This window comes from Pongo abelii, chromosome 14, assembly GCF_028885655.2.
Source record: "Pongo abelii isolate AG06213 chromosome 14, NHGRI_mPonAbe1-v2.0_pri, whole genome shotgun sequence".
Taxonomy (NCBI): domain Eukaryota; kingdom Metazoa; phylum Chordata; class Mammalia; order Primates; family Hominidae; genus Pongo; species Pongo abelii.
In genome coordinates, this window is record NC_071999.2 from 119,831,113 (window position 1) to 119,838,019 (window position 6,907).

A 6,907-nucleotide genomic window follows, 5' to 3' on the forward strand; every position below is an offset into this window, starting at 1 on the left:
CTCACTTGGAGCCTGGCTTGGGGTGACATCTGTGCCAGGGTGTGCGGTCATTTCCCTGGATTCTTGTTAGAGTCCTCATCTGCCCAAGGAGATGATGACCCTGAGCTACTAAGAACAGGATTCCTTCATGTCAGGACACAGAGACAAACATGCGCACCATGTAAGGGAAGGGAAGATGGTAAAGAGAAATTGGTGAACAAATGCCGCGGCCAGGCAGGCGGCGCGAATGAGCTGAGTGTGGCATCAGAGGGGTGGGAACTTGGTGCCGCTCAGCCTTGGCAGGCAGCTGCTAAGTAGGAATGCACAAACACTGGCCACATCATCTGATTTTTAAAAAGCCAGAAATATGGACTTCTGTATAAGATTTTGTGATTTTTAAATGTTGGCAATATTCTTTGCTTTTTTTCTTTTTAATCCTGGGTAGGGTAAACCACCAGTTCCCAACTTCTGTACTAAAACATGTTCTGTAGATTTTTTTTTTTTTTTTTTTGAGACGGAGTCTCGCTCTGTCGCCCAGGCTGGAGTTCAGGGTGCAATCGCGGCTCACTGCAAGCTCTGCCTCCCGGGTTGACGCCATTTTCCTGCCTCAGCCCCCGGAGTAGCTGGGACTGCAGGCGCCCGCCAAGACGCCCGGCTAATTTTTTGTGTTTTTAGTAGAGACGGGGTTTCACCATGTTAGCCAGGATGGTCTCAATCTCCTGACCTCGTGATCCGCCCGCCTCTGTCTCCCAAAGTGCTGGGATTACAGGCGTGAGCCACTATGCCTGGCCCCATGTTCTCTAGATTTTTAAAACTAAGATTTTGTTTTATAAATTTATATGGAAATACAGAAAAATGCCAGAAAAAGTGCCTATAATTTTCACTGTTAACAAAATTATGGAAAGTAAGAAGTAAAAGTAGCTCCAAGATCCCCTTCACTTCTCCGGTTTGCTGACATGTGGTAGAGGAGGGGCCATACAGGCGAAGGTCAACATGCGGAGGTCAGGTGAGCCCTGGAAGTGGGCAGGATTTGGAAGGACTGACAATGAGGAGAGCTTGCCCTCAGGTAGGAAGACAGGGTTGATCCTTATCTTTGTTTCAGTGGCAGCTGCACCCTTGCATGCATGGTCCAGTTCTATCTCTTCGTTTATATGTCCACTGAACATAACAAATCCTAGTGTAACCACAGCCCTACCCAAGAACATGATGAGACACAGCTCCCTAAGTTTTCTCCCCGAAAGTAACCAAAGAACTACTCTGACTTTGACACTTGTTATCCTTTCTAGCTTGTCTCTTTTCTTATATACATACATACATACATATATATATATATATAATGCATACATGAGTTTTGTCTTTTTGTTTTTAAACTTTATAAGAAGGATATGATATTATATGTGGGCGTTAGGGACATTTTACTTCCTTCATTCTCACTTGTTATCCTATTGTGGGAATACTCCTCACTTTGCTTATCTGGTGTCCTATAGTTGAACATTTGAGCTGCCTTCCACTTTTTTATTAGCGTAAACATTGATGCTGAGCATGATCCCTGGGACAGGTCCTGAATGTGGAATTGTTGGGTAGCAGGGTGTGCAAATATTCAACCTAATAGGATTGTGTCAAATTATTTTCAAAAGTGGCTGTATCAACTCACACTCCTACTGGCCATGTGTAAGAGATGTAATTGGCCCACAGCCTTCCCAGTATTTGCTATTGTCAGACTTCTTAAAGTTTGCCTGTCATATGGGCATAAAATGATTTCTGATTGTGGTCTTATCTGTATCTCCCTGATAATTAATGAGACCAAGAATCTTTTCATGTGTATACATATTGGCCATTGACAACACTGACTCTTCTGAGCCATGAACAGCATATACCTTTATGTATTTAGTTCTTCTGTCTTTCAGTTGTATTTTATAGTATTGTGTTGTACACATTTTTCATTAGAGTTGTTCCTTGTATTTCATATTTTGTTGTTAAATCGGATGTTGGTTTGATTTCTTTTGGATTAGTTTCTTACTTTTTATTGCTGTATTGTATACGTATAGAAAGGTGCAAATACCACAAGTTTACAGCTTGATGAATTTTCATTGGACTCACCTATTTAACCTAGACCCAGATGAATGAAACACAGCTTCCCCAGCACCTTAAGACCCCCTGTGTTCTCTTCCATTTATTTCCACTCCTACTCCCACCTTCCAACCAGCAGCCTCTGTCCCAACTAGATTCATTTTGCTTGTTTGGTACTTTATAATCATGGATCCACACAAAATGTAGTCTTTTGTGTCTTGCTACTCTTGCTCAAAACAGTATTTATGAGGAACTTTACCCCATTACTGCCTGTAGTTGTGGACAGTTCATTCCATTGTGTGATTCTACCAGAATTTGTCCTGTTGTCAGGGAGCATTGGGACGGGTCCCAGTTTGGAACAATTACACACAGTGCTGCCTATAGACACTTTAGAAGATGTCTTTTGATAGACAAATGCATTGATTTCTCTTGGATATATTCCTGGGAGTGGAATTGCTGGACCATGGAGTAGTTGTATGTTTGACTTCATTAGGGAATGTAAGTCAGTTTTTCAAAAGAATTTTAACATTTAACACTCCCACCACCAATATATGACAGTTCCACTTGTGTCACGTTCTTTGCCAGCACTCGATGTTGTCAATCCCTTAACTGTTAGCCATTCAGATAGGTATGAAATCGTATTTGCCTATGTTTTTAATTTGCATTTTCTGATTACTAAAGAGGCTGAGAACATTTTCACATGTTTCTTGACCATTTGGATTTCTTCTTTACTATAGCTCAAGTCTTTTTGACAATCTTATAACTGAGTTATTTTTCTTTTATTTATTAACTTGTAGTGTTCTTAATTGTTCTGGATATTTCTTTGTTAGATATTTGTTTTGTAAATATTTCCCTAGTCTATTAATATTTTTTAAATTTGCTTTTGTTGAGCAAGAGTTTTAAATCTTGAAAAAGTCCAAATTATACATTTTTTCTTTTATACTTCGTGCTATTTTTGCTCTATTTAAAAAATTCTTGCCTATCCTAAGGTCCTGTTTTCTTCAAAATATCTAATTTTTGCTTTCATAAAGCTAAAATTAATGTAATGTCATACAGTTTAATTTGGGGGGTTTGGTGTGAGGTAGAGATCAAAGTTCATTTTTTTTTTCTATATGAGATCCAGCTGATCCAGCACCATTTATTGAAAAGACTTTTCTTTTCCCATGAATAGTATTGATGCCTTTGTTGAATATCAAGTAAATATAATATGTGAGTCTATTTTGGGATTTTCTATGCTGTGTCATTGGTCTCTTATCTGTATGCCATCACTACAATGTCTTAATGTGGCATTGAAATCTGGTAGTATAAATCCTTCAACATTATTGTTCTTCAAGATTGTCTTGGAATTACTAGGTCTGTTGGTATTCTACATAAAATTTCAAGTTGGGTTGTCACTGGAAAATCCCAAACTACTTGTTGATTAAACAACACACTTGTAGGTAAGACATGGGCCTAAGTAGAATTTCAAGAGAAATTTAAAAATCTTTCATTGACTTAAATGAAAATGAAAATACAACTTATCAAAATTTGTGGGGTGCAGCAAAAGCAGTGCTTAAAGGAGAACTTATGGCATTGACTGCATATATTAGAAAAGAATATCTAAAATCAATGGTCTAAGCCTCCACTTTAGTGAACTGGAAAAATATGAGCAAATTAAATTCAAAGTAAGCAGAAGAAAAGAAATAATAAGAATTAGAGCAGAAACCAATGAAATGAAAACAGGAAAACAATAGCGAAAAGCAGTAAAACCGAAAGATGGTTTTTTGAAAAGATTAATAAAATCCATAAACTTCTAGCCAGGCTAAGGAAAAAACAGAGAAGACAGAAATTGCTAATATCCAAAATGAAAGAGGGGCCATTAGACCTCATATAGAACTCATGGACATTAAAGGGGTAATAAAGGCATATGACGAACAACTCTGTGCCTGCAAATTTGGTATCCTAGATGAAATGAACCAATTCCTTGGAAGACACAATCTGCCAAAACTCACACAAAAATAGACAATTTGAATAGACCTAAATCTATTAAAGAAATTGAATCAATAATGAATAACAGAAAGCACCAGGCTCAGATAGGTTCAGTGGTAAATTTTACCAAACATTTAAGGAATAAATTATACCACTTCTCTACAATCTTTTCCAGAAGATAAAAGCAGAGGAATATGTTTTAATTTATTCTGTGAGGCCAGCATTAACATAATACCAAAACTAGACAAAGACATTACAAGAAAAGAAAACTACAGACTTGTCTCTCGTATGAACATAAATGTAACAGTCTTCAATAAAATACTAGCAAATCAGACTGGGTGTGGTGGCTCGCGCCTGTAATCCCAGCATGTTGGGAGGCCAAGACGGGTGGATCACCTGAGGTCAGGAGTTTGAGACCGGCCTGGCCAATGTGGTGAAACCCCATTTCTACTAAAAATACAAAAATTAGCCAGGCGTGGTGGTAGGCGCCTGTAATCCTAGCTACTTGGGAGAGTGAGGCAGGAGAATCACTTGAACCCGGGAGGCAGATATTGCAGTGAGCCAAGATTCCACCATTGCACTCTAGCCTGGGAGACAAGAGTGAAACACTGTCTCCAAAACAAAACAAAACAAACACACAAAAATACAAAAAAAAACCCTAGCAAATCACATCCAGCAATGTATAAAAATAATTATACACCATGAACAAGTGGAATTTATAACCATGACCAAGTGGTATCTATCCAGGTCTGCAAGATTGGTTCAGCATTTAAAAATCAATTAGTACAATCACATTACATTGGGAGAAAAATCACATGATCATATCAATAGACGTAGAAAAAGCATCTGACAAAATCCAACAATTATTTATGATTTAGAAAAAAAAAACTCAGCAAACTAAGAATAGAGGGGAACTTCTTCACTTGGTAACGATATCTACAGAAAACCTACAGCTAACATCATACATAATATTTAGAAACTAGATCTTTCCTGCTAAGATCAGGATCAAGGCAAGGATGTTCCTTCTCACCAATCCTTTCCAACATTGTACTAGAAGTTCTAGCAAGCCCAAGAAGACAATAAAAGGAAATAAAGTGTATACAGATTGGGAAGGAGAAAACAAAGCTTTCTTAGTTACCAGACTGCCTGATTGTGTATGTAGAAAATCCAAAAGAATTGTCAAAAACTCCTGAAACTAATAGGCAATTATAGCAAGATTGTAGGATATAACAAAAATGAATTGCTTTTCTATATGCCAGTAAAAAACAAGTGGAACTTCAAATTTAAAACACATTACTATCTACAGTAACACTAAAAAGGAATGAAGTACTTAGGTTTAAATCTAACAAAATACATACAAGATCTATATGAGGAAAACCACAAAACTCTGGTGAAAGAACTCAAAGAAAAGCTACATAAATGAGAGACATCCCATGTTCATGGATAGAAAGACTTAATATTGTCAGAATGTCAGTTCTTCCCAGCTTCATCTCTAGTATAGATTGAATGCAATCAATCTATAAACTCAACAGTAAGAAAATGAACAATTTGATTAAGAAATGGGCAACTGGGCTGGGCGCAGTGGCTCACGCCTATAATCCCAGCACTTTGGGAGGCCGAGGTGGGTGGATCACGAGGTCAAGAGATCGAGACCATCCTGGCCAACATGGTGAAACCCCATCTCTACTAAAAATACAAAAATTAGCTGGGCATGGTGGTGCATGCCTGTAGTCCCAGCTACTTGGGAGGCTGAGACAGAAGAATCACTTGAACCTGAGAGGTGGAGGTTGCAGTGAGCCAAGATCCTGATCCTGCCACTGCATTCCAGCCTGGTGACACAGTGTGACTCCATCTCAAAAAAAAAGGAAAAAAAAAAGAAAGAAAGAAATGGCAAACTGGCACGGTGGCTCATGCCTGTAATCTCAGCACTTTGGGAGGCCGAGGCAGGCAGATCACCTAAGGTTGGGAGTTTGAGACCAGCCTGGCCTGGTAAAACTCCATCTCTACTGAAAATTCAAAAATTAGCTGGGTGTGGTGGCACGCACCTATACTCGGGAGGCTGAGGCAGGAGAATCACTTGAACCTAGGAGGCAGAGGTTGCAGTGAGCTGAGATTGTGCCACTGCATTCCAGCCTGGGCAACAGAGCAAGTCTCCATCTTAAAAAAAAAAAAATGAAAGAAAGAAATGGGCAAAATACCTGAACAGACGCCTCACCAAAGAAGCTATACAGATGGCAAAGAAGATGAGCATATGACAAGATGCTTCATATCATATGTCATCAGGGAAGTACTAATTAAAACAGCAATGAGATACCACCACACACCTATTAGACTGGCAAACAACCAAATTGCTGACACCACCAAATGCTGGTAATGATGTGAATCAGCAGGAACTGTCATTCATTGCTGGTGAGAATATAAAATAGCATAACCACTTTGGAAGACAGTTTGGAGTTTCTGACAAAACTAACAGCTGAGCACGGTGGCTCACGCCTGTAATCCCAGCACTTTGGGAGGCCGAGGCAGGCAGATCACCTGAGGTAAGGAGTTCAAGACCAGCCTGACCCACATGGAGAAACCCCGTCTCTACTAAAATACAAAAAAATTAGCCAGGTGTGGTGGCGCATGCCTATAATCTCAGCTACTTGAGAGGCTGAGGCAGGAGAATCACTTGAACCCGGGAGGCGGAGGTTGCGGTGAGCCGAGATCATGCCATTGCACTCCAGCCTGGACAACAAGAGTGAAACTCTGTCTCAAAAAATAAAAAATAAAAAAATAAACAAAACTAACATACACTTACCATGTGATCCAGCAATTGTGCTCCTTGGTATTTACCAAAATGAGTCAAAAACTTATGTCCACACAAAATTCTACACATGGATGTTTATAG